The 8,322-nt window shown below is 42.9% G+C and overlaps 1 protein-coding gene and 1 non-coding gene across 4 annotated transcripts in view; both read right to left on the reverse strand.

Annotated features, from left to right (window-relative positions):
* Wdr37 (WD repeat domain 37) overlaps positions 1 to 2,979 on the reverse strand; it is a 65,659-nt gene extending 62,680 nt beyond the window's left edge. Inside the window, exons 1-2 of one of the 3 annotated variants that reach the window (XM_029468304.1) lie at positions 2,852 to 2,979; positions 2,562 to 2,643 (exon numbers count right to left, since the gene is read on the reverse strand). The gene's annotated coding sequence lies outside the window, so the exon portion shown is untranslated. The other 2 variants (XM_029468303.1, XM_021180364.1) reach the window with 2 other exon arrangements.
* LOC115029180 lies at positions 97 to 203 on the reverse strand. The gene has a single exon (XR_003834734.1). It is a non-coding gene; the product is annotated as a U6 spliceosomal RNA (small nuclear RNA).
* Positions 2,980 to 8,322: the final 5,343 nt, after the last annotated feature.

Raw genomic sequence — 8,322 nt, forward strand, 5'->3', positions numbered from 1 at the left:
GGGTTGCAGTTCCCTTTAGCTCCTTGGGTACTTCCTCTAGCTCCTCCATTGGGGGCCCTGTGATCCATCCAATAGCTGACTGTGAGCATCCACTTCAAAAATATGGAACGCTTCACGAATTTGCGTGTCATCCTTGAGCAGGGGCCATGCTAATCTTCTCTGTATCGTTCCAATTTTAGTATATGTGCTGCCGAAGCGAGCACTTAAGTAGTTTTATAAGCAATACAACTAACAATTTATGCTTTTACTTGAGATAATATAAAACATTACTCTCCATTTCATACCTTGGAGGAAGAATTTTAATTTTCTTTCAACAAGAAAAAAGCTGGTTTATTTCAAAATAAATACCCGGTTTATCCCAAAAAGGTTAGTTATACATTAAAAAGATGGTTATATAATTTGCAGATGGTAGTATAAACTATAAAATGTCACCGAACCTCCAAAAGTTCAATAAAGGTATTAATAGCATTAATATTTTAAGTGTTTATTGTAATAGTACGTTTAAAATTAACTTCTAAAGGGCTGAATCAATGCAATATCTAACCAGTAACAGAAAAGAGAATGGAAATCTGTCACCAGAATTAAGTTACTTAAAATGTTCTGTCACTGATGAGATGAAGGCACATGATGCACACTTATGGAGTCTAAGGATGGCACTGAGCTGACAGGCATCAGTAATTAAACAAGCTACCACCAACAATTTTTTTCTCAATAACCAAAAAAGAAATTCAAATCTAGAAAGCACATCTTTCTTTGAAGAAATCAGGGCAGCACAACTAACAAAACTCTTGGTATCACTGCTGGAGGAGATACCCAACCCCAAGGATTTTACCTCAGATCAACAGCAAAGTAAGTTAACAGACCAACATACCTATACAAAAAGGCAGTATCATCACAGATGGTTCGGTAAGAAAACCGAAGGAAACATACTTAGGTCTTCTGTCCAGAAATGTCTGCAAGAAGGCTTGATATACACTGCACAAATGCAGCTGTCATAAGCATCAAGGTCACACTGTTATTACATGTGGCCACTGGCCACTGCTCTGCTGTCTCCTATGGGCAACACTAATCGAAGGCCTCTACTTACTTTGGTCAGGTTATATTTATATATACTATGCTCAAGTATGTGGTTTAGGTGTCCAAGAGAATTTATAAACACTTGAAAATGTGATCAGCAAAGTAACCAAAACATCAAGGAAGGTAGCATAATAGAAGATTTCTTAGAAAAGGGAGAAGTATCCTGGAGGCTTCTTATCACCAGGTGTACTGCTTAGAGGTAAAAAGGTTTCAGTAACGCTCTGATGGCATACTTTGTAGGCCACAATAATCAATGTAAAGAAAACCCATCTGAACTTCAAAGAAACTGCCTAGCAATCTACTTCCGGGCAAGAGAGTGAGTGGTGTAGAGCTAACGGTCCTCGTCTTCAAGCACAAGAAACGTCGAAGAGTTCAAGTTAGATGATAAAACCTCTAAGAACCTGATCAATCGTTCGGTTATGTCTGCTCGTGAAGTGAAATGGCATATTTATGCAACTTTTTGGTAAAACTGGCCCATCACGATGCCTTAAAACTTAGGAAATAGAAGTGTACGGGGAAGAAAAGGAAGTCTCCAGAAAGAGAAACAAAGGCGTGGCGGGGTTTTACCACTTCAGCATCTGCTTACCCCATCTCCGCCCCCCACCCTTCCTCCTTCCCAGAGGCCATACCCCGTCTTTGCGGGATCGAAGGCCACCATCTTCGAAAACTCTGGGCTTCCCACAGGACACAACAGCCAGGTAGACGCCACTTGAGTACACAGGGAGCCAGAGAGAGTGCGCAGGGTTAGGACTGTATCCTTCATCCACCTCGAAGCCTCGTCCCCACCGCCACCCCGACACCTGACATCCCCCGAGCGCCCGAGAAGGATGCCAAGCCAGACAGCTGAGAAGATGGCGTCACCTGTCACAGCAGCAGCACTCGCGTCCGCCTGGAACCAGCCTACGTCGCACTCAATTCGTAGATCCCCCCCGACGAGGCTCCCGAGGCAGACTCAGAGCAGGAAAGAAAACCGGCCGATTCCCGCACTGACACAACCCGGCGACCCGAACTGGCGCGCCCGCACTTCCGGTAACTGCGGAAGTCCCGCCCTCAGAGATGGTCCTTAAAAAAAAAAAAAAAAAAAAAACCGGACCGGAAGCTCCGCCCCATGCCCAACGGCTGCGGAAGTTCTTTCCTGGTCTCCTTCGCTCAGTGCCACAGGCTGGTTCCGCGGGGATAGTCTCCTGTTTTGGCTTTCGGCTTTGACGCGGGGTCCTGGAGACCTAAACTATGGCCTAGCAGTGCGCTGAGCCAGGTCCCAGCGAGTGACTGCAGAACGAGTATGGCGTCCCCTGGTGGCGCAAGTAGGCTCAGCGCTTTCCCTGTTAGGAGCTTTCCCAAGGTGCTTACAGGCACTGCTAGACCCCAAATTCTGCCCCACACAGTAACGGTACACGCGATCCTTGCACGAATTGCTCCCCGAGACCCTGTAGCGTCGGTAACAGGGAAAAGCACACGCAGCCTCCCGGACCGTGGGTACTTACCACTGCAGGGATTCCGGTGAGGAGTCCACGGTCAGGCAGGTTTTAAGTCCATCTGTCCCTAAGCACTCGCACAGCCCAAAAACTGGTAAGGAAAATAATCTATTAAAATGCAAAGTCGAGTGTACTATTTAACGTAATCGGTTTCAGAATCTCTCAAATCCAATTGCTTTACAGGCTGATCTGCTAGGAATGGCTCCTCAGGCAGGTGGGAGTCTTGCTAGCTGGCTGCAGGGGAGCCTGGTAGAGATAGAACTATTAATATTTCAGCTTATCTGCAGAAGATGACTCACCCAGTTTCCTTCTGAAATATCTGATCACCATTGGCTAAGAAGGGAAAACAGAATCAGCTGTTCACTGCAAAAGGTGGGACTTGAGCTGCTTTTTTCCCCGTTAATCTAGGTTGGGAAGACCTACATAACAGACTGGAGCTGTTACATAAACAGCCTTGTCTCTACGAGCAACTTGCACTGGATGTTTAAAACTCACCTAAAGTAAAAGCATGATAGTATTTTCCTTCTATATGGGTCAACATTCTTCCTATAAGATAAAACTGAAGGTTCAGATTCAAGAAGCAGTAATGCAAGATGTTTGCTGGAGAAGAAACAAATTTATCGTATTTGGAGACTCGAATAACCAAAACATTCTGTACAAGAAAATGTGAGTTACTTGTGTATTAAGTATAATATTCAGGGGGCTGGAGAGAAGGCTCAATGGTTAAGAGCACTGACTGCTCTTAAACTGAGTTCAAATCCCAGCAACCACATGGTGGCTCACAACCATCTGTACAGCTGGAGTGTACTTGTATACATAAAATAAATAATAAATATTTTTTTTAAAAATATAGTATACAAAGCTTATCACTAGTAACAGTCTATAAATATGAACTGAGAAAAAAAAAAGATTTGGCTTCTCAGAGAAATTACTGTCAAATTTGGAGGCTGTGATATTTATTTAAGAAAATTTTAACTAGTAACAAAGAATGCATAAGACATTCTGCTGTTAATGATAGCCAGCAGAGAGTACTGTAAAGCATAGTTCCATATCCAAGTTGCAACAAAGCAGCCACATTTGGGTGCCACTTAAGATACTTTTAATGGAAGTACATTTTATCTTTGATATATTTAGAGTTCCACCAAAAAAAAAAAAAGGGGGGGCGTGGTGGTTTTAATAAAATGGCCCCCATAGGCCTAGAGGGAGTGGCATTATTAGGAGATGTAGCCTTGCTGGAGTGGGTGGGATGTTGCTGGAGGAAGTGTGTGCCTGGGAGCAATCTTTAAGGTCTCAGAAGGTCAAGTCTGCCAAGTGAGTCTCAGTCTCCTACTGCTTTCAGATCAAGATGTAGAACTCTCAGCTCCTCCTGCAGTACCATGTCTGCCTGCATGCTGCCATTCTTCCTACCAAGACAAGAATGGACTGAACCTCAGAACTGTAAACAGCTCCAGTTAGATGTCTTTTGTAAGAATTGCTGTGGTCTTGGCGTCTCTTCACAGCAAGGAAACCCTAAGAGGTAGCTGTCTGTTAAGAGCACTGAGTATTCATTTATGCAGAAGACCCAGTTTCAGGTCGCAGCACACAGGTTACAACTGACTGTTGTTGAGGTTCAGAAATTGCCTCACAAACCATAGGAACACAGATCTCAGGTAAGCACACACTCCAAGACTGATCAATCAGGACCACAAAAGGGACTCGTGAACCTAATTTTGTGGTACTAGTCTGTTTTTAGGGCAGGCTTTTTATAGGAAAAGCCAGGTTCAAAGGTTTAGAAGGTAAGGGGGTTGTGGGGGAGCAGCACAAAATGTTGCTAACTAGACAAAAGTAGTAGCTGCTAACCTTAAGCTGATTGGTCCTGAGTAAGGTAAGAGGGTGGTAGGTAGTAAGAGGGGATTTCCGAGCACTGAGATAACAGAGCATAAGTACTATAATCATAACTCCTTGGCTTATTAGTAGCATTCTTCAGTGTCAGCTATGGATGATTACTTCTGAGAAGTGGAGTCTGAGAACTGAACTTAATTTCACCTTATGAGCAAAATGGAGACTGAATACAAAATGGCTGCAGTGATGTTAAAAGGAGCAGGCTTCAACATCTGTAATTTCAGTTCTGTGGGCTCCGATGCCTTCTTCTGATCCCCTCAGGTATAAAGCACACATATGGTGTACATGTATGTAAAATATTCATACATATAAAGCTTAAAAAGTTTAGAGAAAAAAATCAGCAGGGCAGTGACGATGCATACCTTTAATTCCAGCCCTTGGAAGGCAGAGATGAGAGGATCTCTGGGCTCAAGACCAGTCTGGTCTATAGCGTGAATTCGAGGATAGCCAGGGCTATAGAGAAATCCTGTCTTGAGAAAAAAAAAAAAAAAAAACAGCCTAAAGTGAAACTCTTTGCATAATATTAGTTTTGAAAGCGCTATATGAATCTGAGTTACATAAAGGAGCATTACTCATGCGTACTGTTCTTGTATTGTGCAATCCAAATCCTACATTTCACCATCTCAGGATTATATACAAGGACATCATTGTGAAGATATCACACCTAAGTTACCTAAGTAACAGAATCTTCCAAAAGTACAATGTTGAAATGTAAATATTATGATATTGTGTTAGTTTTCCGATGCTATGACCAAGATGCCTGATTAAAAAAAAGGAAGAGATCATTTCTTCTGGTACATGGTTTCAGGGGAATTAGTTCATAGTCACTTGTGCAGGACATGGTGGTAGGAACATTTGGCAGAAGAAATTCTTCACCTAATGTCAGACAAGAAGCAAAGAACAAAGCAAGGGGAGGCCAGGAATAAATACCCTTAAAGGCTTATCTTATACCCTACCTATAGTTTCCTCACTTTTTCCAAAGTAGCACCCCCATCTAAGGAACATGCACCCCAAATGTGACCCTGTGAAAATCATTTTGTATTCAAAGTATAACATTCTGCTCTTGGCCTCCCAAGACTCATGGTTACCTCATAATGCTAAATGTGTTGAGTCCACTCCCAAGAGTCTCCAAACTCCGTAACAATTACAAAGTGTGCTCTGAATGTTCGTGTGTGTGTGTGTGTGTGTGTGTGTGTGTGTGTACATGAAAACAATTGTCTAAGGAGTCCAGAAGATAGTGTGGATCTCCTAGAGTTATAGACCACTATAAGCATCTAAACATAGCTCTAAAAATCAAACTTAAGTCCATTACAAGAGCCGTTCTTACTGTTAACAGCTGAGCTATCTTGACAGGCATCTCAAATACTAAACTCAAGTTTCTTCTGAAACCCAAAACAAACTTAGCTATGAGCCTATACAAAAACAAGTTACATCTTCCAACATTCAAAGGCAAAAAAAAGAAATATTGCTGTTACACAAAGATGAACAGGAAGAGACCAAGGTATGATTCCCAAGTTCCGTCTCTTTGTATACTTCCCATGTAGAGAGGTAGTCTTATGACTCTGAATTGCATAAAGAGGCCTATGCGTGCAGAGAAGACGTCTACATTCTATCATATGTTCAGAATCGTGTATTTGGATTGGACCAAAACAAGACTAAAATTCAGCATGGAAAGCATTAAAAAGTGTAGCTACCTGGAAGACTTGTAGAAGAGTTGCCCCCAGTGGTTCCTGGTTGAGGAATCCAGAGGGAATAGAAACTCCATAAGAAGACCAACAAAACCAACAAACCTGGACCTTTGGGGGCTCCCAGAGATGGAACCACCAACCAAGGAGCATATAAGGGCTGGACCTAGCCCCACCACCCAACCTGATGTACAGCGTGGACTTCATGGGCGTCCCCCGACAACTAGTTCAAGGGTCTACCCTGACTGTGGCCTGCCTGCTGATCCTGTTCCCCTAACTAACATGACTTATCTGGCCTCAGCTGGGAGAGAATGAACATTGTCCTACAGTGATTTCAGGTGCCAGGATGGGTTGGTACCCAGGAGGAGACTTCCCCTTCTCAGAGGTGAAGGAGAGAGGCATATGGAGAGGGGTCATGTGAACAGTAGACTGGAAGCAAAGAAGGCTACGATTAGGATGAAAAGTGAACAAATTAATGGAAAACAAGCTTGTAGCTCCAAATCTGGTATACACAGTGGGACTTTCACAGCCTTTTGTGGCCTACCTACCTCTCTTTTGGGCTGATGACTGTGGCTTTTTTTTAAGCAAATATTCCATATTTCTAGCATTCCACGGTCTATTTCAGCTTAAAGTTCACATTCACAGCTTCCTGTATCATCTCTCAGACGCTGTCTATAGGGGATCCTGGCCCGATAAACATCTCCTGTCCTCTGAGTCCTTCCTGTGAAATCTTGGTGGACCCCTCTGTGACTCCATTGTTCTTGCATCCTGTAAGCCTGCAGAAGCAGCAGCATGTCCGTGCCAAGTTCAGCCACTGAGCTCCAGACCCTATGGGTCATAACAACACTGGCAGCATAGCATATTCTGGGTGGGTGACCTAGAAAAGTACTTCTTGAGGTGGCCCTACACCTCATGGCTCTCCTGTAATCTCAAGAGAATGTCAAAATGGGTTTACAGTTTTACACCTGAGTCTATGCTGGTCGAGTTGGCCAATTCCCAAAATGTTCTGAAGACAACTTTCCTACTGTCCCCGTGCACATTGCAAGGCATCTTTTCATTCTGTTTGTTGTTTTGTCTTTGTTTGAGACAGGATCCCATGCAGCTTAAGAGTAGCTTCAGACTCACTATGTAGCCATGAATTGTGAGACCCAGTCTCAAACAAATACTAGTGCTGGGATTACAGACGCATGCCAGCACACCTAATTTTCTTTTCTAAAAAGTAAATTTTTAATCGGCCTACAAAATAATGGTTTCATTGTGACTTGGTGTGTGTGTATGTGTGTGTGTGTGTCTATCACTATAGCTTATCCTTTATGACCCTCTGTGCTCCTCCCATCTCCTCACTGGTCTCCTTCCTCTCTCCCAAATAGTTCCTATTGTTTCCATGCTACATATATTCCATTATTCACTGCCCTCCATTTAACCTTCCTTCTCCCTATCATAGTCCCTCTTCTACTGTATGCCCTTCAACAATGTGTGTAAACATGTGTAGATAAATTTAAATATACATTCCAATGGAAAGTATGGTACTTTTTTTTTTTTCCTTCTGAGTTTGGCTTATTTTGTTTAACATAAAGATCTAAGGTTCAGTCTGTTTTCCTGCAAACAAATCTCCTTAACAACCATACCTTATGATTCCACAGTCATGAATTTGCTGCTCTTCTGGACAAACTGCCTGCTCCTTAAATATCCCTCCTCCTCTTTAGCTTCCAGTTTCCACTGTAAATATGACTTAAAAATCCTCCAGTATTATCTACCCCAAAGTATGAACACTAAGCTGTCTTAAATTTTCTCTGCTGAATTAATTAATTTATTACCTTTAAATTTCACACCTCTGAATGTCTCAGGATATGGGCAAAAAGTAGGCACATTCTTAGCTAGAATGTAACATGAGTGGCTTCTGGGGTGATACCCAATAGAGTATTTGAAATTTCTGTAACCACTAGAGGCCTCCAGAGAAATGTCTCCTGTCTGCATTTCTATTGCATTCTGGTCTACAGAGGTCCTACAGAATAACCTAATGTTCTAGGCCTTCTCTAAACTACTCCAAACTCCTACCAATTCCTCCTGCAAAACAATATCAAAGAGTTAAGAACCTCGTTATTGGGCCAGGCGTGGTGGCGCATGCCTTTAATCCCAGCACTCGGGACGCAGAGGCAGGCAGATTTCTGAGTTCGAAGCCAGCCTGGTCTACAAAGTGAGTT

The sequence above is a fragment of the Mus caroli genome, chromosome 13 (assembly GCF_900094665.2).
Source record: "Mus caroli chromosome 13, CAROLI_EIJ_v1.1, whole genome shotgun sequence".
NCBI classification, from domain to species: Eukaryota; Metazoa; Chordata; class Mammalia; order Rodentia; family Muridae; genus Mus; species Mus caroli.